General features: G+C 43.2%; 1 protein-coding gene across 10 annotated transcripts in view; it reads left to right on the top strand.

Moving 5' to 3' along the window:
* ZMIZ1 (zinc finger MIZ-type containing 1) overlaps positions 1-22,986 on the top strand; it is a 352,041-nt gene that overhangs the window by 112,053 nt on the left and 217,002 nt on the right. For all 10 annotated transcript variants that reach the window (XM_084526374.1, XM_084526379.1, XM_084526380.1 and 7 more), the window contains one exon: positions 8,564-8,646. The gene's annotated coding sequence lies outside the window, so the exon portion shown is untranslated. The remainder of the gene's footprint in view (positions 1-8,563; positions 8,647-22,986) is intronic.

The raw sequence follows: 22,986 nt of genomic DNA, 5'->3' as shown, positions 1-22,986 counted from the left end.
GGCTGGGTTTTAGTTTAGGGTCTCTGCCCCCCCCCCCTCCTCGAGTGTCACAGAAAATTAATCCAAGTTTTACAAATGCCATCCGTGGAAGAGTTTAAGAACAGCCTGCAGTAAAACTTGCAAGATCCCGAGGCAAACTTGAGCTTGCTGTGCAGTGACTGTCTTTCCAGCTCAGATGTCCGCAGAGAGCACACGTTGTGCAACGCGTTCTGCTCTTGGCTGCCTCCCCAAGCCGAAGCCGGCCCAGAGTTTCAGCGTGGGCAGCCCGTCAGGGCTTGGCACAAGGGGAGGCCCTGCATGCTGCCCTCAAACCCTCCCAGAGGAGCAGAAAACCAAGATCCAGGGCTACCAGTTCGGGAGCACTTGCGTAACGGCTCATGCCGTGGGATGGAGGAGAGAGGTGCCTGCTGCAGCCCATCTGCTGCAGCGAGCAGCTGGCAGGGGAGGCTGGGGGGCCCAGCACCGCCCTCAGACTGCACCTAGCTGTAAGATCCCAAGATACGGCTCTTTCTCTCCGACACGTCTGTGCGATCGTTCCTTTCGGTGCTTTTATTTCTGTGACATGAACTTGCATAAAAGGCTTAGGTCTGTAAATGCAGGTTTGCCTCTATGTTCTGTAGGTCGTGGTGCTGCAGCTCTCCTCCGTTCTCTTCCGTGGAACAACAAAGCCCTTTGTGATGTCCCCTGCCCCGTGGTGCTCCATGTGGGGATGTGTGTGTGCAGTACTTTCTGCTGCAGGAGATGGTTTGAGTATCTCAGTGTTCAGTGAGCTGGCCTTAAGGACGTCAACAAGGAGGAGTCATGCAAAATTCCCAGCTTCACAATTAGAGATTAAAATGCTTTTCCATAAGTTTTGGCATACCTGGTAGGAACAGTGGCAAAAAAATGATGAAATTAGTGTTGGTAATGCAGATTTTTAGTAATGATTTGACTGGCAGCAAAATAGGATGTTAAAGTGACTTTTTTTTCCTCTTCTTCCAGAAGCGTGCAACTGTTTTCACTGGTGTGGCCCTCAGCACATCATTTGGAGTGCCTTCTGTTCCAGTGGCTGTTTGCTACTAAGATCTGTTTTGATATAGCCAAAAGGGGAGAAGTACCCACTTCTGTCTCTACTGCTATGAGTGGTAGATAATGCTGGGAATGGAAGTTTGTATATTAAAAAAAAGCAACAACACCACATACATATGTATCTGCAGCTGATATCACATAGCTGACCCTTACACTTTATTTTGTGGGAGAAGGAGAGAGGTTATGTATGTTTTCTTTAGATGCTTTAGTAAGAGCTCTTGGATAATGTTCTTTGGTTGTGAAAATGAGTGCTCCTGATTTTTTAACTTTCTCTGTTTTAAGAAGTGAAACAAGGATGTGGGGGGTTCACTTTCTGTGGGTAAGCTTAGAGCCCTCTTTTGTCATTGTTGTTTGAGGAAAGTGGACAAAGGAAAATTTTTGGTATTTCAGCAATGTTCGACAAAAGGGTTTTAGTAAATGAAGGTTCAGCTCAAAACTAAGTGACAGAAGTAGGGGGTTTCCACATGAAGAAACCTGTTTTACAAGTGCTTTTTTAACTAAGAAGAAAATTCTGAAGAGTTTTGCCTTAAAAAACCTGGGCACAAAGTTCTGAAAGGGTTTTACTGCTGTGGTTTTCTGTTTCTGTTTTTTGTTGTTGTTCTTGTTACTTTTTAAATCCTCTTCTTAATTTTTGCTGCTTTTTGTCATGTGTGTACTACCGTATATCTACTGTATATGCAACCTTGCCTCTTTCCTATTGTGGTAGGGAAGAATGGTTTCTGACCCAGATGAAACAAAACTTTTTGTTTATAAACAAGATGTTTAGTGTAATGAAATGAAGTGGAAATGGTAACACACATACACACATGAGTAGTGTTTTAAGTTTCTTTCACCTCAGTGTTTTCCCTTAGTATAGTTTTTTTTTTTTTTTTTCCACCAGCAAAAATAATGTGCATGTATTACATGCAGCCCTAACCAGTTTGCTCTGCTACTGTGCGTAAGTAGGAATGCCATAAAGATTTAAAGGAATACTCTACTGCCAAATCTAAGACATTTGTTAGTCTCAATGATGGCTTAATTTTTAGTGTTCCTTGGTGCTTCATATCTTGACATTTCTTATGACCTACAATTAAAATGACTTTAGTGAAGTCTCAACCTATATCCAGATTGCTGAGTATGGTTGACTGTCTCCAGGGAAAGGCTTGAACTGCTTGCTAAATCAATTTGTTCTTTTCTCAAAACAGATTAAATATGTTTTACCAGTTTAAATTAAAAAATAAATAACACCATATGACCTAACTGCTACATGTAAAATTAAAAATGCACTCTGCTCGTTCCGAAGGGCAGGCATTTTGATGCCAACGGTATGCTGATAGTATTCCACCAGAGAGAGAAGTCAATGGTTAAAAACAAGCATGTCTAATCCTGTCTCGCTGCTCTGTTAGTCTTGTTTGAGAATTAAGTTGATGGCACACTACTTGGGTGGGTGCTAACTGCTAGATGTGGCAATAATCTCCTTGCGCGGAGCCTGCGACGCTCTCCTGCTGCTGCGCCTCCTCCCTCCGGTGAGGTTCGCATTCGTCCTGATCATGCACGCCGCTTTCTTTCCAGGTCACCCAGCCTCCTTGCAGCCCTTCTTTTAGCAGGACTAGCTGCAGAACTCGCTTGTGACTCACCTGCACCATCAGTCGATGCTTCAGTATGATTTTATTGGCTCCTCCTGCGCACAGCTTATTTTGTATCCAGCACGCAGCAGAAGTACAGGGGATCGGCAGCTTCTGTGCTGCGCGGAGCTGCACAGGGCATGCAGGCAGCTGTACGCAGGGAGTCGGCTGCACTGGTTATGCCAGCAGCAGCCTTTGTTCCTTCAAACCACTTCCATGGCCGCGCTCGAGTGGGTTATTGTTTGAGGCTGTGTAAGTACAATAGAATAGAAGGGAAAGGGAAGGGGAATTTTTTTTCTAAAACAGAACAAAATAAACTAAAAAAAGTTGCTATGGAAATAGATGGCAAATGGTCTGTAATAAAGGGATTTTTCAAGAGGTGTCCAACCTCCAGAACAATGGCTCGGCGCAAGCCAAGGTTAATAGTGCTCATTATCTTACGCTAGCGAGCTGGCAGCGCGCTTCTCTCTCACAAACACGCAGCCCAGCACGCTGCTGCCGGCTGCAGCTCAGGTGGGGACGGTCACTTGGGAAATGGTGGCGAGCCGCACGCTGGGGTTGTGCTGGACTCGGCTGCCCCTGGGCTGTCCTTGGCTGCTTCTGGCCACAGCAGGAGCAGCCCGGCCAGGCAGGCAGGAGCTCGTGTCTGACAGCCCCATGCGGAGAGGTCACAGCACCTCTCGTCCCTGCTGTGCCTCAGGCCACAGCACCGGGGGGCTGCCGGGGCCACAGTGGTGGCAGCCTGGTGGCTTCAGGTGTGCTGGGCCTCACATGTGGCAGGGGAAAGACAAGGGGTTCAGGAAAGTTGTTGCCCAACAAATGGGGTTGTAGTGGAGCAAGCCAGGAGAGGCAAAGGGTTTTGCTGTCGGTGCTGTAAACTGAAGATCGTAGCACTGCTTACTGCTGCCATGAGGTCTTATGCTCATGGAGTGTGACACAGCCCTAAAATCCCCTTATGTCTCAAAGTGAGGAAGTCACAAGCTGCATCTGAGAAAAGGTGTGCTCGTTATTTTGTGTATTTCAAATAATGTCTAATGTAATTTTGAGATTGATTCCACTTCTGCTTTAAAGAAATCATTGAACTGAATTAAAGGTATATTAAAAACCAAAAACCACACAGAGGAAAAAACTCAAGGAAGTGGTGACTACGTAAACAAACCTTTTGCTTTTGCCCCAGTGGAAGATAGGAAAAAACAAGCAAAACTGCAAGTTCTCATTGCTTTTCCGCTCTGCCCCATAGCAGGCTGCCTGCCTCCCCGGAGGCCTGCCGGCAGTAACAAGGTGCCGCGAGCTGGGCACCATGTCAGAGCCTGGCGGCCTGGAGCAAAGCACGCTCTGTGGCCCCACGGCCTGTCTGCCAGTGACCCACTGACGCAGGGGAGATGGGGACACTTGGGGGCAGTGTGGCTGCCTTCTTCTGCCCCACTTTGGAGGCAGATTTCTGGCCTTCGGTTTACATCCATGCTGTAGCCAGCAGATGCTGTGTGTTGGTGGGGTGGGTTGGTGTGCTTTTTGGGTTCTGTTTTGCTGAGGATTAGAGGGGGCCAAGCCTAGGCAAAGTTGACAGTTGTCATTCTGAAGCCACCATCCCTCTGACACCCTCATCACTTCTGCCCCTCCACATCTTTTCCTCCCACCTCTGATCCCCTTCCTTGCCCTGTTGCTGCTCAGGAAGGGAGCACAACACCCTTGGCAGGGCAACGTGATCTTGGTTTACATTTCTGCGATGCTGTGAGCTTAGTCTCTCTTTTTCTCCCAGAAAACACCTAGTGTGTATTGCTTACTTGAGCAACACTTTATGCTTCTCTTTCATACAGAGCTAGCAGACGTTTTAGCAGAAGACAGCATCAGATGCTCATCAGCCATACACACACCCAATTTTCTAAAAACTCCTGAGCTGATCAAGGGCTACACTAACTGATGAGGACAGCATTTAATATTTAAACACTGTCTAGAAGTTCGTGTGTTTTCCGTGTGGCAGAAGTTCTCTTGCTGACCAGTAAGCTATGTAGGAAGTGCAGCACATTGTGTTCTTCACTTCTGACCCAGTTGCAGCCTGGGATACGTGAGAGCTGGGGTTGCCCACACACTGTTTCACCGCGGTTGTATAGGAATTCCAAGCTTGAACATACTGCAGCTTAAGGAGGATAATGCCAGAACTCAGGAATAATTCACGAAAAGAGGAAAAAACCCTGAAGTGCACCTGCCTAATGTGTTTCCATAATAGGATTGTACAGCACACTTAATTGTCTATCTTGGCAGTATTTCTGTCTTCTAAGTATTTCTGTGTGCATGTTTTGTTTGCTCTCTTTATTTTTGTTTGGGTATGTAGAGCTCAAGTTGCATTTTGTGTATGACAACTGCAGGTTTTACTCTGGGTTGTCCTTTGGATTAGAGTTCCTTGCTATTGGTTGAACCCAGCCGAGGCTGAGCGCTGAAGCTGGCAGCGAGGTCCCCAGGGGCTGAGGAGGCATTGGGGGCCCCAGGTAGATCTGTTGGTGAAGGGGTGACTTGGTGGGACTGGGGCACGGTGAGAAGGCAGGGGGAAGGGTGGTGGTGCTTGAGCTGGGCCCGCTGTGGTGGTGCAGCTGGGCCTTTGGAGGCCTGAAGATGGGCTGCATCGCCTCCTTGTTAGCTTTCTTCCAGTCCCCTTTCACTGTTTCTCTCATGCTTTAATCATAAGGCTATGTGCTGTGCTTTGGCTGTGTCCTGTATATATGTCAACCTTTTCCATTTCTCCACCTCTGCAAAAACACCAAGAACCAAGGCCTTGGTCTTAAAAGCAAAACACTGAAACGGTGCAGTACGTTGGACCTCAGTTGGCAGTGGTGGCAGGGGACGCAGGAGCCCTGAGGGGCCGTGGCCACCCCACGGGGAGCAAGGACAGCCCGGGGCTGGGGCAGTGGAGGAGGCCAGGCAGGGAGGGGAGAGGGAATTTTTGAGGCTTTAGGGCATGCCTGATGACCTCTGCAGCTTTGGTTTTCCCTTTGGAAGCCTAGAAATAGCACCTTCAAAACAAACAAGCAACAACAGCAAAACAAAGAGAAGCTGAAAGCTGAGGTTTCCATGTGACGATGGGACATCGGAGGGCTGTCTGTAGGAAAAATTCCTGTTATTGCAGGAGACATGATCAAATCGCCAGGGCTGGCAGCCCTGCTGTGCTGCCTCTCCCTCCTGCTCTCGGCCTCCACAGCCCGTGCTGCGTGTGCTGCTTGTCTCTTTCGCTGTATTGATTTTTACAGTGTAATCTACTCAGAGCAAGGGTTTTGTCTATTATGCGTTTGTAATGCACCACACATGCATTACTATAGAAATAATCTAATACAAAGTGCCTGGGATTTCAAACATCCAGTGTTTCATAGCCAAAACATTTGGCCAAGAAATAAACCTTCTGTTTTTGTGCTCCCTCTGCTGGATCCGTACGCGCAGGAATTGCTGGCTGTGCCTGGAGCTGCGGGCTCCCCTCTGTTCCCCAGCTCTCACCCCGGCAGCTTCACCATCCTGTGCTGTTTGGTGGATGCTTTCATGAAGCTCTTGGCTCTTCCCTGAGCCCTCTCAGTCAGCTGCATCACAGGATGCGAACTGGAGATTGATGAGAAATTGAGGCAGTGCACTGCACCGCAGCAAGGCTGTGGTTTGACACCAGGCAAGGTTGTTGATGCTGGTTTTACGGTGTTTCCAGTTGTCTCCTCTTCCCCTACCCATCTATTCTCATTTTCAAGGCATAGCCTCCTACCCCCAAACTGTGCCAGTGTGACTGGCTTGAGGATCTTCCTAGAAATAGTCTGAGAGAACTGATCAGGCATTCAAAAAAGCTGTTGTTTTTTTTTTTTTGTTTTATTTTGTTTTTTCCCCATAGGCTGAATGCAGTTGAGAGCAAACCCCTGCCCAGCATGCTGGCAGGGTTTGGGGCTGGCACGAGGGCCCAGGAACAGGCAGGGGTGATGGTCTGGCCCCTGAGGAGGTTGTGGGGTGAAAGTGTGGAGCAGATGCTGGTGGGGACCATGCCAGGGAAGCTTGGACCTGATTTGCAAAAGGGGTGGGTGGTCTGTGATGTGAATTCACCGAAATGTTAATGGGATAGCCCTTTTCAGAGGTGCTTTATAAAACAAAACAGGAATTGTGGTGCCAGTTGTGCAGATGGAGGAACTAAAGCACAAAAGAGTGGAGCGAAGTGTTGGCTTCCCATTTCACAGCAGTGCAGTTTAAGCTGGTTTAAGCAGCCTCTGATCTACCCTCTGCCATCACGGCTGAGCACTCCTGCCCTCGTGCCCGCTCCCTGCGCTGAGTTGGCACAGCTGTTTATGAGACAGCATGCTGAAGGAAATGAGCTCCCTGATCCAGCTAACCGTGCAGCTGCACAACTGCAGGCTTGGAAGCGAGCGTCCAGGAGGGAGAAGTGAGAGGCAGAGTTGAAGCTGCCAAGCAAACGCCGCGGCCCGACTTACCGAGGTCCCGTCCCGTCGCGCCGGCAGATCCTGGGATGGTACCCAGCTCCTGGGGTGGGTGGAACAAAAGTTGATCCTTTGGCGGGAGGAATGAAGTTAGATAAATAATTAATTCAGACTTAATTAAAGACCTAGTCTGCGTTAGTTGAGAAAGTCATGTTAACACGTACTAAATCTGAATCAATTAGCATGTTTCCCCTGGCTTGTATAAGCAGAACAAAAGCACTGGGGAAAACTTCTGGATGAGAATAAATATGTTCTGGGGGAAAACAGTCACAGTTCAATGAGGCCTTAAAAGCCAATCATTCACCCAGGGTGCCTGTCAATGTGTAACTTTTCTAGAATTGCCATTTGTTGCAGGCCGAGAACAGCAGAGTTCCCATCTGAAGCAGATTGTCCCTTGGTGGCACTATACATACCAGTGATGGGATGACTGTTCCTAGCATATGTTTTTCAGACATGTTTTTATTCATTGTGAATTGTCAGTGAGGAGGGTAAATAAGATTGCGTAACAAATGTTGCTGCAAGTAACAAGTTCTGTGAAAAACTCAAAGTTTTTCTGCTTTATTGTTGGTCACCTGTGACTTTTGCATCACATGAGGTTATCCAAGTGCCTGCTTCCATTGCTGGTCATTGTGGAGGTTCTGCACTGGCCACGAGTTGCACGTTATTTTTTTCCACCAGACTTGTTTTTTCCTGTTCAGTGAAAAATTCTCTTGCGTGGAAGTTACTTGGAATTTAGTCAAAAGAGAAGCAAAATGTACTCATCGTGTTCCTTTCTTCAGTATGTGCTGAGTTCTAGAGCCTGGCAGCGTCAGCCTGTAAGGACACCTTGTCTGACTGCTGAAACAGCATGTAACAAAATACACAGTGCCCGTAAACATTCTGCAGTCTCCCTTTACAGTATTTCTTTATAATTAAAAAACATTTCCTAGAAGTTGCGGTGCTGTGCCAATGTAATTCATAAGCTTGCTTTGTTTTGCTACAGTCAGGATGGTGTTTTTGAGGTATTTTGGTGTATCCATTTAAGCAGAGTTAGAGGGGTTGTTTATTTTTTTAATGGCACTTAGCCTGTAGCAGTCAGTGTGTGCCTGTATAAAGAGAACGGAAGAGACTTCAAGATGACTTTTAACTGGAGGAAAAAAAAAAAAAGACCATTTACTGTTGGTAAACTTTGGTTTAAGCCTCAACAGAATCCTGCTATCTTTTCCTCATCTCTTTTTTATGGACAAGAAAACCTGTAAGGCTTAAACTGCTGAAGTGATTCTCCAGAGTTGGGGGTAGCTGGAATTGTGGACCAAGTCTCAGATCTGGTGCTCCAGACTTGTTCCTGGGACTCCTAAATGTCCTTCATTTATCTCAGATCTGCACAGCAAGCTTTTTCAAATGCTACCATGTCACTCAGGAGAACGGAAGTATGATGTGCCTGTGCTTTTATTGCAGGAAACTGGATCTTGTTATGTGAGGGCATTGAGGAAACGTGCCCCAGCTACCGAGAGGAAGAAAGGCCAGTGGGGAATACTCAGGTAAGAAGGCTTTACGGACCAGCCGGCAGTAAGAAATACTTGGGGGCCTTCAGTCTTTTTCCAGACGCTGCTTCATGCTTTATGCTTTAACGACTGATCTGGTCACTATCAAAGTTTATTTGTTGTTTTAAGAAGCAGTCCTGTTTGGTCAATTGATTGCAACAACAGAACACTGCAAGCAAAGCCTTCAGCATAAACATTCCTCGGGCTATCCCTGGTACAGCTATTGATCGTGATACAGAATACAAACAAATTACTCTTTGCATGAGCCATTTGAGCTATAAAACACAGCAATAATATGTTCTACTTGCTGCCAATAAATGTGCGTTTATAATAAACAAAGGAGAAATCCCTGAGTAGAAATGAACAGTAGTTTCAATAATGTGTTCAATATCTCATGTCCAGCTGTTGTACAGAATGAAAAAGCAGATAGTAGATGCTCTGCATTTTTTGTCCTCCCCCCTGTCTTTTGCTAACTTGTTCTGCTGCTGGTTTTTTTTTGTTGTTCAAGATATCTTAAGTATTTTGTAAAGCAATAGGTACTTTCATCTTTGCCTTACTTCCAGTGCTGTTTAGAGCTTTTCAAATATTTGGTCAACACCTTAATTGTTTTGTGGACCAGCTGCCTTTCCTTACACTATCATGTGGCTCATCTCCTCTTTTACTCTTAATCACATCCCCGTGGCATTTCCTTGTATTGGCAAATATCATTAAAGAAACTTTCATGTATTTGTAGTTGTTTTGAATGCAGCTGAAATGGGAGGGAGGAGTCGGTACCCTTGTGACCATCACCATCAGGGGTGCCTGGATGATAACTGAATCCGTTTCCAAAAGGATAAAGCTAATGATCATCAGAGCATAGATTTTTTTTTAATGTGCTGTACCATGCTCGTATAATCCTCCTCCCCTTCATCCATATTTTCAGTGCTGCACTTTGATGAGCTACAGACAGTTGACCCGAAGGCATTTCTTGATGAACATTTCTGTCTGCTCTCAGCCTTGAAAAACTCAACCTTTTCAAGAGCTGCATGGGAGAAAAATGTGTAAGACTAATATTTATAGGCTGAAAGAGAGGGGAGAGGAAAGAATCAAGTGTAAAACTTGCTTCCAGCAGAAATGCCATCCCTCTTTTACCTCTGATAATTAGAAGCGTTTCTGACATGGCTACTAAAGCGAGTTAGTGGTGTGTGCCTGCCATTTGCTGTGCTTTTATACTGCAGAACTGTTTTCCTTTTTGTATGGCATTGCTTTGTTCTATTTTGTTTTAAGACAAAACAAATATTTCAACTGATACCCAACTATTACGTTATGATTCATCCATACTCCTACATGTTAAATGATTAGTTCCAAGTACTTACACGATTGTTTGCAAAATGGAAGGTTGTTATTCAAGCTCACATTTTAAGCACTTTTTTGTAACATTTAGCAAAGCTCATATGCATAAATCCTTTTATTAATAGCTCTAACTAAAATCGTACTGGAGGATTAGAAGAAGGAGGGTTTTTAACTGTGCCGTATTTTGCACTGGGAAAAGATCTTGAAAATATTGAGAAATACAATAGTACTGATTATAACTGTAACAGGAGATTTGGAGGACATGGCAAATGTTTTTAGTAGTGCCTTAAAGAGTATGTTGTGTTTTATGCCTAGTAAATATAGGCTTAAGTCTTTGGTCTTTTATTATAAAAATAACATGTGCAGTCGTAGAAATGCAAAAAGTATTTTTAAAACAGAGAGAAAACACCCTGTTTTAAAACTGGGTTTTTGAAAATGTACTGAATCTGCTAAAGGTTTCCCTAGACTTGGATCCTGGTTTAAAAAAGTAAAACTAAAACTCACTTCTCTGTTCCATGAAGAAACTCGGGAAGTAAGTTCCTTGCTGTGCCTTGGGGTCACATGGCCTCACTGCTGTAGAGCTGGAATGTTTGCCATGGTATTTCCGGAGGCTTCATAAACACACAGAAAGAACAGGGACTTCAGGAAGATATTTTTTTTTGTATTTTCCTTTTTTTTTTTTTTTTTTTCTGTCAGACTAAATGTATTACAGTATAGGTGTGTTTTTTTAGGAATCCAAAAGTTTTTATCAGATCAGTCTAATTAATTTCAATAATTCCTATTATTAAATTCCTATCAAATAGTAACCAATTTCTAAAGAAAAAAGTTAAGATACATGGTGCTTTTTTTTTTTATTGCTGCATTTCTTACTGAACGTAATTCCTGGCGACCTAAATATTAAGCCTAACTCCACTGTTTAGGTGGTCTTAATGGTTTACTTTTGGCATGTGTCACTGTGAGTGGCATTCTGTAATCTGACTTGATAGCTGTCATCTTGCAAACTGGAATAATGCAAACAAAAGATGATCACTCAAACGAGGTTACAGTGAAGAGCTATTTCCTAAGTCCTGCCGCTGCAGTGTAGAATCCCCAAGTCAAATTAGAAAAGCAGTGAATTAGTTCTGGCTCCTGGGATATGAGGGTTAAGATTATGCAAACCTGTTCTTTCTAATTGTAGGAATAGCACAGGCTCCTTTTGAGACTTTGCAAACACCAACTCAAGCTGGCATGGATTGTGAGAAGCCCTGTATTAGCCTGTAATGTCATGGATGTGGCAGGTCTTAGAGGCAAAGCAGGCTGAAGTAGACCCTGCAGTGCCTCCTGCACCCCTGGGCTGGAAGAGATGCATCTTCCTCTTCCTCCTCCCCCTCCTGCCTTTCCCCTTCCAGACAAGCTGCGCTGCTTGTTGAACAAGAGCAGAGAATGGATCCATCTTAAAAATAACCCTGCAAAAATGGGCAGGAAGGGGGAGGATGAATGGAGTATTTTTAGCCTAACTGACTGAATTCACTACACAGTGCCTTAACGCTGCCCTGACATTGCTAGGGAGGAGTGGGGAGAGGCAGTGTGAGGGAGTTGATAAGAAGTGGCCAGAGGCAGGACCTGCTTGTTTCAGCTGTTCCGCCGAGAAAATGGCCAGAGCAGCGTGGCTATGTATTGCAGGAGCTGCTCAGTGCACGCTCAGTCGACATCTTAAAACCATATCAGTATGGCTTTGTTGCTGAGTCAGGTTAATAATTGCACCAGAAGTTACAGAAAGGTGGCACGCAGATTGTCACCGAGCTAGGAAACAGAGTGGTTTTGTTTGTGGTGCTGGTGGCTGTTTTCTTCCAAATTCTCCCCTAGAAGCAGCACACCAAGGAGCAGCCTGGACAGATCAGGGATGGGACAGGAGCCTGGGTGCAGCATGTGAACAGGACTTCCTCACTCTTTCCTCCTCTATCCTACCAAACCTTTTGAAGCCAATCTTTAGGACTTCAGTGACTGATTGTTAAGGGTATTGCCATGGTGTAGAAGTGTAGCATCATTTACCTTATTAAAATAAGGTTTCTGTTTTGTTTGAATATAACATGTGATGTCTGGTTGCCACTAGTGCAGTGCTGGCTGACTCCTGCTGCTCTCTGCACGTCTCAGTGGATGCTGAGGAAGCAACAAAAATGTTGGACAACAGCAGAAAACAAAGAAGGAAGATGTGCAAAACAGTGAATCAAATGGTTGGGAATGTCTTTGGGTAGGAAGAAGAAAGAATAAGGCAAAGATGTGCCAGGAATTAAGGCTGGAGGTGTGAGGAAGGGAAATCAGCCCCTAGAAACAGCTTTGCTGACAGAAATAGCTGTAAGAAAAGAGGGGTGTTTTCCCTCCTTAAAGGTGGGAAGAAATGGTTGAGGCAGCCGTAGTGGTAATTTTGGAAGTGCTCCCATGCTGTAAGGGTAGGTAGGTGGGGCACAGCAATCACTGTCTGAGCCCCTTCTGCTTGTGCTTCTGCTGCTTCACATGCCTCGGGTCAGGCCGAGGCCTGCTCGGGGTCGGAGGGTGAGGTGGAGAGTGCAGAGTCCATTTTTTCCCCAGAGCTTGCAGGTAGAAAAATCTTGGATGCTGTGACATAGGAATTGTACCATGGTCATTGGCCAAGTCCTCTGAATGGGTGCTGTCAGTGGCTGTAGGCACTGCTCTGCAGGTAGGGCAGTCGGGCAAGCAGGAATGGCGTGGAGCTGAGTAGCCCCAAAGGCACAGGGCCCGCTGTATGTGAGGAGAAACACGCTATTAAAACAAGCTGCTTAACTGAGAAATTCAGGAGCACTGGTATTTATCTTCTGTGCAAAAAAAAGCAAGACGTGATTCAAAAACTGTCTTCTGAGTTAGGCGCTTTCTGCTTGTCTGTGCTTTTTCCAAGTGAACATGCAGAAATGGGGAGAAACACCCAAGAAATCTCATTCAGTGTAATGGAGTAAAATGCTAGTGATGTCTGAGTTTCTTCCCAATGTTGTCTCCAGTGCTTTGATAGTTAGTAAAATGCTGTAGCACTGTAGCAAATTTTAGGTGAAAAAGGGACACAAATGTACCTGGTAAGTTAATGGAAACAGTGTACAAGAACTTAATTTTTTTTGGAGATGTTCCAGTGTTTTGTTTTATTCCTCAGTGGATCTCGCTGGTTTATAAGTTCTATGCCCTTGTAAGTGCAAAGAATTTTTCCAGTTAATTATGTGGTGATAATGTGTATATCTGAATGGTGCTTCCCATGCCATTGGGTTTTGTCCCTTGTCACCTAGGAATTCCCAAGTCTTTATAATGAAACTTTGTTTAGGCAGGCCAAAGGGAATCAGGATGGAAACTTGTGCTCAAAGGCACCATGTTTTTAATTGCCTTTGACAGTCGGAAGACATCACTTCAGCACGGTGAAAAGCAACCAAAATAAACTATATTTTTAATGAAGGTTTCTCTATCTGGATGAATTGACCTGTATTGAATTGACCAGTATTGGTTAAAAATGAAAGAACCTTATTGCAAGCACATTGTGATTTATCCTGTTTTTTCTCTGTCTAAACAAAAAGCCGTGTACATATATCCAGTATAGACAAGCCTTTTACTCTGAGGTACTTCTTCTAGCAGAAGTCTTCAGAGTTTTTTTATTATTATTATTACTTCTTAATGGATTGCATTACTTTGAAGGAAACTAAATAAAATCAGTATGGAAATGTTCTACTTACCATGTGACCGCACTGGAGATTGCTAGAACTCTTTTGTGGTGATACGGACAAGATCCTTACAGCCTTATGAAGGATGCTAGCTTGCATTTTTGTGTAAAGATGTACTTCCAAAAGAAATAATACGCTGATTGAATATTTATTTTTGTTCAATACAAAAATATTTATAGCTAACTAGCAATTATTTTACTTCTCCGCCTACCCTTTTCCCCTTAATCTTGTTTATCTCCTCAGTGTGTTCTTACAGCTATTGGAAATGTGTTCTTCTGGGGTGTTCTAGATCAACTGCTTTAGCAGCCAAAAATCTGCATCTTTTCAATAAAAGCATACATAGAGAAGGGAATTGATGGGTTAATTTGACACATATAGGTTATGCATATGTATATTATAAACATGTATGTGTATGCATATGTTGTGACTCTCCAGAACTGAGTCTGAAATTAATTAGTTGAAAATAATGGATTTTATATATTTCTAAATGGCTAACTGATTTTAAATAAGTTGAACTGGTCTGCAATAGTAATACTGTTGAGAATTTTTCAATGTATTTCATATTGAAAAGTACTTAACTGAGTTTAAATTCCTCTATTTATTATTACTGAAGTTAGAAAATTCAAGGTACAACTGTTTTTTTCACACATTTCATTAAGCCTTGATATTTCTGATAGTATAGCTTTCCTTTTGAGGCCTTCAAGTGGGAAGAGAGAAATGTTTTTCCTCCTCAAGACAAAAGAACAATATGAGTGTAATCTTAGCTCTCAGTTTTTCTTTTGTCTACAGCTAAGTCCATCTCTTAACCTGGTATGATTAATTCTGCCTGATTTGTCAATGTTTTTAGAAGTTTATGAAAGGATGGGTAAAAGGAAAGAAAAAATCCTTTCAAGCACCTATCAGTGATTCAAATGCTCTCTTGGATCCTGAAGATAAATATGACTGAAATCTAGGTATTGGCATGTGTGAAATACCACGTGAAATGCCAGCAGGTGTGTAGCCTAAACTGATGTTCAGGTCAATGTACTTAAACTACCTGTGCTCTGCTGAGAACATGCAGTTTGCACTACAGATCAAACAAAGGCTTTTCAAAGACAAGATACCGAGCTAGCAAGCCATGGAAAACTTCTGTGTGCGGAAAGTAGATTAAAATCTCACAAGTGAAAATAAACCTCATTCAGCTTTAGGATGTGAATACGCAAAAGAGCCTGTCTGCAGCTCCACGTGGGGTCTCTTCTCGCCCACTTCTACCTGTCCCATACAGCAGAAAGCTTAAGCAAGTGAGAACTAAAAATACTTCTTGGCACGTAGGGTAAGAGAAAGAAAACAGGCACGAACAACACCTTTCAAAGATACCGAGTGTTTGTCACAGCAGCAGTCTGGTGGCAGGGAGTTCAACAATATAATTACATGTTGAATAAGAAGGTATTTCCTTTTGTTGCCTTTGAATGTGGCACTTCTTTAATTTAATGGAATTTCCTCTTGTTTATGTGCTCTCGTACTGGGTGGGCAGAAGCTCACCAAGTAACTCCTATTGGCTAGTTTCTGCTTAATATAGTTTTGCAATGACTGTTTTATTAATAACCTTTTAAAAGTAAACATTCCCAGTCTCTCCAGGCTCTTTTCTTACAATGTGTTTTTTTATCCATTTATTTTCCTTTCGGTGATAATTTTAATTGCTGCCCTTCGCTTTTTGTCTCATTTTCCTCTCAACTCCTAACTTTCTCTCATAAACTAGTGCCAACCACTAGATTATCACTGCTCCTTTATTATAAACTGTAGAAGAAGAAGAACTCTTATTTTTCAGGTCCCAATTACGCAACCTGAAATCCATCTGCACTGGATCTGATGTGAGCCAATAAGCTAGAGGTGGAATGCTCATGATTCCCATTATCAGTTTTCAGAGTCATGCAGTATTTTGCTCTCCCTTTCCCTTGGTGTTTCTGTTGCCTTTTTCCTGTCTATCTGATGCCTAACACCTACCTGGTCCCTTTTTTCTCATACTGCCTCTGAAGTTCTCACCTGGAGATCCCTGTTCCATCCATCTGCACTCAGTCCTCATAGACCTCAAACTTTTGTCCCATTGGTTTGCATTCGAAGCATTTTGGAGTTCATGCAGAAGGAAGCAGATAGACCTTGCAGTGGAAGGGTGTACCCCAAGACAGCGTGTACCTACACCGTGTCTTGTGAGCAGATGCCAGCTTGATCTGCTCATCTTCAGCTGGCCACATGCTGTATGGAGCCAAACCAGAAGAGCCGTACCCATCGTTAGCATTGTGTTGAGCCTGAGCTAATAAGCTCGGTCTCTTGGCAGGATGTGTTAGATCAGGCTTACTGCTGTGCTAATTGTGCTTACACAGCTTCCAGTTTGGAGCTGGCTCATTTACAGCTGGCTTGGATGGTGGCCAAGAAGGCTCGCCTCTGCCTGCAATATGCCATGTAGACATACACATATCCAGCACTTGAAAGTGTCTGTCAATAGCAGGAAATTATATTCGGAGGGAGGGGAAAATCTTTGGCCTGGCTACATGCGTAAATAAGGGCAATATTAATGAATGAGGAAGTAGGTAACGGTTTTAATAAGGAAAAGGATTAATTATTCCAAATGTAGACTTAAAACCACAAGTTCTTTTCAGTCCCTGTATTTGGCCTCATCTTGTTCCTCATTTACCACTTCTTTTACAGTATTTCTTGGGAATGTTTCCCAGGCTTAAGGCATTTGGCTGTAGAAGGAGTGAACAACCCGGTGCTCTAGCTGGGAGAGGCTAATCTAACCACAAGGGCAGAATTTCAGAGGAGAAGTCTGCCTTTGCCTTTAAGTCCACGCTTTGTTTTTCTCTCTCTCTCCCCGATTTCCTGTGTTTGCAAATGAACTTGTACATGGGTTATAATGAAGCGTCAAGGATCTGCTCATCTTAGGACTTAAGTGCTACGGTTACTTAAACGTATAAAATGCTTGCTGGCAACAGGAATTACGTAGGAAAAAAAATAAAAAAACAACAAGACAGTGCAGTAAAAAGGCAAAGTTTGTTTACTTAGGTTTGGAAAACTGGAACTCAGCGTGACTTGAAAGCCACATCCTTGGCTGGCATAGATTGGTTTCATCGGTTACCAGCAGTTGCGTTGTTTACTTCAGCAAGAATTTGTCTCCTCAAATATTATCTCCTGTCTGTGGAGCAGTGTGGTGGTGGAAGGGAACACATGAGTGCCTACGTATCAACATCCAGAGAAAACTGGACTAGGCTCTCCTTTTATCGTGAAATAATGCAATGATGCATTAGCACATCGCTATGAGTGCTCTTAACATTTAAACCCATTTTTTCTCAAATTATTTTGTTGGTCACAAGCATCCATGCACCAGCGCATTAATTTGCTTGGTAGTTTAGAGGCCACTTCTCCAGTTGAGCAACCCTCAAAAGACAGTACCAACCTTTTAGTCCTGAAATTGCTGTTATTAGAACAACTGGGGGAATGTATCTCTGCAAAGACAGAGTTGAATAATGATTTAGCTCCCAGAATTAATTTGAAATTTCAGCAGCATTAAGTAATATTTTAGTGGCAGTATAATCCTGTACATTACATATTAACTCCACAGACTGTACTGCCAGTGGAAGTGCACTGCAGTATTTAAGTGACACTGTAACACCACGGTATTATATTCAGGTCATTAGGGGGCATATTACAGGATTTAAGTTATCTGGCAAAATGTCAAGGGTGAATCATATAATCTGTGTTTCTTTGCATCTCCAAATATATAAATAAGGGGTTTTCTTTTATATAAAAAGAAAATATTACTCCTAACTACAATGTTCCTATTCTGTCTCAGTCTGCTGTATCACCTGTGCACTGCTTGCACTGTCAACAATGCTGAGAGGGTAACTGAAAGAAAGGGGAATAATAGATCTAGATGGCTCAGCTGGTTGGTGATGTAAGCGGAGAAAACATTGTACTGAGTTTTTTTTTTTCCTGTATGAATCAAAGCAATTGATAGATAAGCATTAAACTGAGTATTTGGCTTTTGTGGCAGGCATCAGCAGGTGTCCAGAATGATGGGAAATGCTGAGATCTAAGACGAATGTTTTCCAGAGCAGATGCCTAATGCTAACCTTTCGAAAAGGCAGGGGCACTCTTCTGCAATTGAATGCACCAAGGGAGGTAGACACCTATCTCCTCTTTGTACCCTAGAAACTCATTATAAAATCATGCATGTGGCCCATCGGAACTATTTTGGTACCTCTTTTCAAATGTACTCATCGCTCAGACAGCTACGGTTGACTTTAGAGGGAGAGATGAGGCTGTGAAAAGCATGCGTTCTCGGCAGCCCGTTGCTGCCTTTGGCAGAAGCTCCTGCCACTCAGACCTGCCAGCTAGATGGTTCATACGATTATTCCGTGAACCATTAGAGACAAACTGGGCCGGGTTAGTTTAAACATGTAAATAGTAGCTTTTGTTCATTCCTTCCGCAAGAAACAGATGATCATCAGAGAAGCAGCCCGGCTGGCTGGTAGGAAATAAATTTAACCATGTGACTCCTTCTTGTCTTTCCTTCACTGAGTTTTAACTACAACTTTTGGGATAATGATGCTTGGAACAAATGAAAACAATAGCAGCAACAACAGCAAAATGTTCAGCTAAGGCAAGTTAAGATAAAGTGACATCTAACTTCTTGTGGTGGAAATGGCAACGGTGAGCTGCTGTTTGGTCAGGGGCTGATAAAACTTTTCAACCAGCAGAGTCACAGTCGTGTGAATAGGATGTATTGCTGTACCCTTTCTGTGCTCAGAGTGGTGGGAGGGTAATAAAACAGCAACAGTTAGCTTACTTGAACAGCTTGTCTTCCTCTAGCCTAGAGCACTGGCCAAGTTCCTCTGTGGTAATTCCTGTTATCTTCTTGCTGCACTCCGTGTGATGGGAATTTCTTAGAAAAATCCCAGGGACAAGAGGTGTGTTTGGCTGCTGCGTGCCAGTGCTCTAAAGCACTGCTGAAGGTATTGGAATTGATTTTTATGAGTCTTCCTTCCAAAAATAGCCTTAACTTCTCTGTTAGGGAATGTTGCAAGGCTCATTTGTAGAGGAGCAGTGGCTGTGCACATGGAGAAATTACATCACTTGGCCGACCTGTTGCCAGAGGAGGTTGTGGAGGCAGACCAGCAGGTTAAGCACGGCTATGGTCTACAGGTCCACAGGTACCAAAAGAGGCAGATGTTCTCATCTGTGTAACAACAGTGGATGCTGGGGGAGTAAATGAGACATAAACCACAGGTAGTGGTTTTTGTGCCCTGCCCATCATCCTTGGAGACAGAATCCTGAGGTAGGTGGATCACTGGGTTAACCCTGTGTTGCATGTCTGACATTCAGTATGCAACAATATTTAAAATACTATCCATGCTGGATTTTAAGTTACATCGAGAACAACAGAGGCACAGGGTGTTCTTTGGTCTTTTTTGGTCTTGTACTTTTTTGCATGAGTAAAAACTAAACTTTCACGTTAATTGTTTTGGGGGTTTAAAACATCTACTTTCACAAAAGATAAAGTTTCAGTAAAAATATTGTGGACTGCTGTCTCTGATGTTGCTTTAGGTTTGTGCTTTTATTTTAAGATGTACACTAAAACCCAAGTCTGCCCCACCATTTCTGGTGGGTGGCAACTAAAAGTCAGTGGGATTTCATGAAAAATGGGTGTAGACAAGGAACTCTCCAGAGAGTGGTTCTGCACTGATCTGTGCAGTTACTAATGACTCCTATGAGCTGTCATTTTGAAGTAAAAATAGAAAATGTAAAATATTGATTACATTTGCAAGTACAAGAAACATATACATGAGAAACAGCTGTATACTAGCTCTCTAGAAACATGTAGGTAAAAATAGATGTAAATCACACTTTTTCTGTTAGTACAGCACAAGTAATTGTGTTGCTATTGAGGAAATATGTCATAAGGCCATGGGCTTGTGTTTTGTTGACTGAACTTTATTCCAGCTGTATTGTTAAAGAAAGCAACATTGGAAATCTTCTGAGACTCCTTTTCCTATATTAGGGGCATGTGCTTGTTATCATGGTGCTGCAGTAGTGAGTAATACCATGAAGTTGAGGCTGGGCTAGATCTTTGCAGTTCCATCTAATATTCTAAACCAGTGTTTACTGTAGGCCCTACACACTAGAAATGAACAGTGGCCTTGACAGTTCATGTTACTATGTCACTTCTACTGCCTTTTCAATATATTTGCTGGGGCTGCAACACTTTTTTTTGCGCTTAGGTTTATGTAATTCCACCTTTCTCAACCAAAATAATCTTGATGATTTCACTGATGCTACCTGGCTAAAGCCTGTTTTCCTCCCAGCTTAGTGAGGGCAAACATCTGGGTTACAGGCTTCAGCACCCTTGCCCATGTTGTGGCATCCATTGTGACTTTTCAGTTTGAACCATTGCCAGCAGATTTTGCCCAGAAACTTGGCAAACCAACTTGTGTCTCTAGCTTTTTATAAGGACTGGTCAGAGAAATATCAATATAGTAGGATTGTTTGCATAATCCACATATTTTATAAGATTGTGTGTGTATAATAAGCTCTGAGTAATTATATAACAGGCTAGACATCCAGCCAATGATTGCGTTCCTTAGTAGGGAACCTCAGTAATAGCTCTGGCACAAATAGAACGTTTTTTGTTTTTCTTTTTTAATAGTCGTTACAGAATGGCTTTAACTAGTAACAGTGTTTGTCTGAAATAGAACTGAAGTTTACGTTCCAGTTCTTTATGGAACAAAGGTTCTTTGCACAGAATAAACTTTAATGATGAATTTGAGAGTATTCTAAAAATAGGGTCTGCTGTGGAGGTTCATTACAGTGCTCGTTCCCTTCCTCAACAGTGTGGTGCAGGGATGTATATATTAGTCTCAAATAATGCTTTATTAAAAAGTCTGAATTATCAATAAATAATGTGGTTCCTAATCTAGTAATATTATAGGTTCATACATGAAACCAGGGAATTGACCAAACTTGCTCATTTTGTTGCATCAAGGGAGTTGGATTTCTGAAAACAGATTAGTGGACTGGAATCTGTTTTGATATTAGTCAGTAATACACCTGTGACAACATACAGCACTGGGAGGGCTGTCTTTGTCTTCCATAGCTAGTAAAATCATTTCTTTACATATAAATATATGCACAACCACGTTTGCAGCTGATACTTTTTTTTGGCCACACACAAAGCATGTTATCATTCTGAAGCTTCAGGCTAAATGTGTGAGCCCAGGTGTTGTATTTCTAATGCCCTTTGCATGAAATGTGAAATAATTGCTCAGTTGTAGAGACTGTACATATTTTTATGAAATGCAAAATACAGGCACGCTCTCAGATTTCAAAAGTCTTAGGAAAATATGTGTGTGGTGAGGCCATCTTCAGAACAAACTCCTTGTGTTCTTGAATTGTAGATATCTCAATCTTTAAAACTGGAGCAAATGACAGAATACCTTAAATACCTTTGTATGTGTTTAAGTGATTTCACTCCTACTAAATATTCACTGGGCTTACTGCTACTAACATGTGCTGAATGCATTTTCATGAAGTAAGTGCTTTTCGTAAGTTTCTGTGCTGTGGAGCAGTGGCCTCCCTACCGAGAGGGGAAGAGACATGCGGGTATAGCAATTGGTTAAGTAAATGAAGCAAGTGAATTGTGGATAAATAAAAGTAAGTGGCAAAGAGATAATAGAGGGAAAGCAAAAAGCGCTCCTTTGCAGAGAGCAGTAGACAATGGCCACCTCTCCAAGATGGTGCCAAACCTCCAGAAGAATCAAAGGCTTCATTCTTACTGGAGAGACTGAAAGAAGGTCGAGTTCAAAAGTAGCTTTGGGTCAAAAAGGAGGGAGGAGAGGGAGATGGTTCAGTCGCTGAGATGAGTAACTTCAGTTAACGTTTAAGTGACTGAGATGTCATTGAGAGAGCTGCTGCTTAGGAAGAGACCTGCCTGGCTTATATTTTCACTATGGAGCCACATGAAATCAATATCTGAAATAAGCTGCTCCAGGTGCAGGTTGTCATTATACCCTATTTACCGGTCCTTATTGATCCTCTGCTTCCATGTGTGTGACGCTGGGTCTTTTGAGGCCACGTGCCTTGGTTGTCTTGCGGCAATAAGCCAAGCCGTTCTTATAAATCCTTCCTAATGAATTACAGGGGAAAAGAGCTATACTCTTCCTTAACTGGTTAGGTCTTTTAGGAGGACAGTCAAGACTCTTGTGCAATTTAACCCTGGTATTTCTGTGATATAGACTGTGTCTTCACTCGGAAAGCTATAAACTGGCATGAATGCTGAACGCGTGCCATAAGCCATATTGCCACTGTACCTTCACGTCATGACTGAACTTCTTTTTGTAGTGCATGGATGCAAGTGGTTTCAGGTCTAACTGTACAGAAAACTGAAGTTAAAACAAGCTTTTATAAATGAAGGAGTTGTTCTGGCAAAAGTTACGTTTTCTTTGGATGTATGATTATAATGGTTTCATTGCAAATCTTTACACTGTTCCTCTGACTTCACCAGTTTCCTCACGTGAGGAATAAAGACTGACTGAGTAAAAGCCAGGGAAACTTGCAAGAAATGCATATCCTTGAGGTAAATGTCAGAGTGACGGCTCTTGGGACTAGATGTTTTGTAAGGATTTTTTTCATACAACATGACCAGCTAGAAAATATCTGTTTCCAGCTGTGCCTTGCCATTATACTGTTCAACTCTGATCTGCAAATGCTCTGGTGGGAGTAAAAGGGTAATTTGTTTTCTGTGCCATTACTTTTGGCTCCCTCAGCTCTGCCTGCCAGCAAGATTGCTAGTGAAGTGGCATCGGCTCTGGTTGTAGGCCGTAACTAGCAGCATACCCCAGGGGTCGACGCTGGCTCTAATACTGTTGAGCATCTCCATCAGTGATCACAGTGACAGGGCACGTTTGCTGAGGGTACAGAACTGGGACGAGTGGTTCATACACCAGAGGCTTTGCTGTCATTCAGAGGGACCCACACAGGGTGGAGAAATTCAGCCGAGGGAAAAGCCAAGTCCTGCACCTGGGGAGGAGCAGCCCCAGGCACCAGTGCGTGGTGGGGGGACACCCAGCTTGGAGGAAAAGGGCCTGGAGGACACTGAGTTGAATGTGAGCCTTCCAGCCCCAGCCATTTGGTGGTTCTGTAACTCTGGCCACACTTTCAGCGAGGTGGTTTCTCATATACCTGTTCTGAGGAAAACAATTTATTTTTACTTTGTCCATGTATACTTTTTTAGTAAACTTGGACTTGGTAATTTCAAAAAACACCACAGAATGAGATCTGA

Source organism: Aythya ferina (assembly GCF_964211825.1).
Source record: "Aythya ferina genome assembly, chromosome: 7".
NCBI classification, from domain to species: Eukaryota; Metazoa; Chordata; class Aves; order Anseriformes; family Anatidae; genus Aythya; species Aythya ferina.
This window is presented reverse-complemented; position numbering and strand designations above follow the sequence as displayed.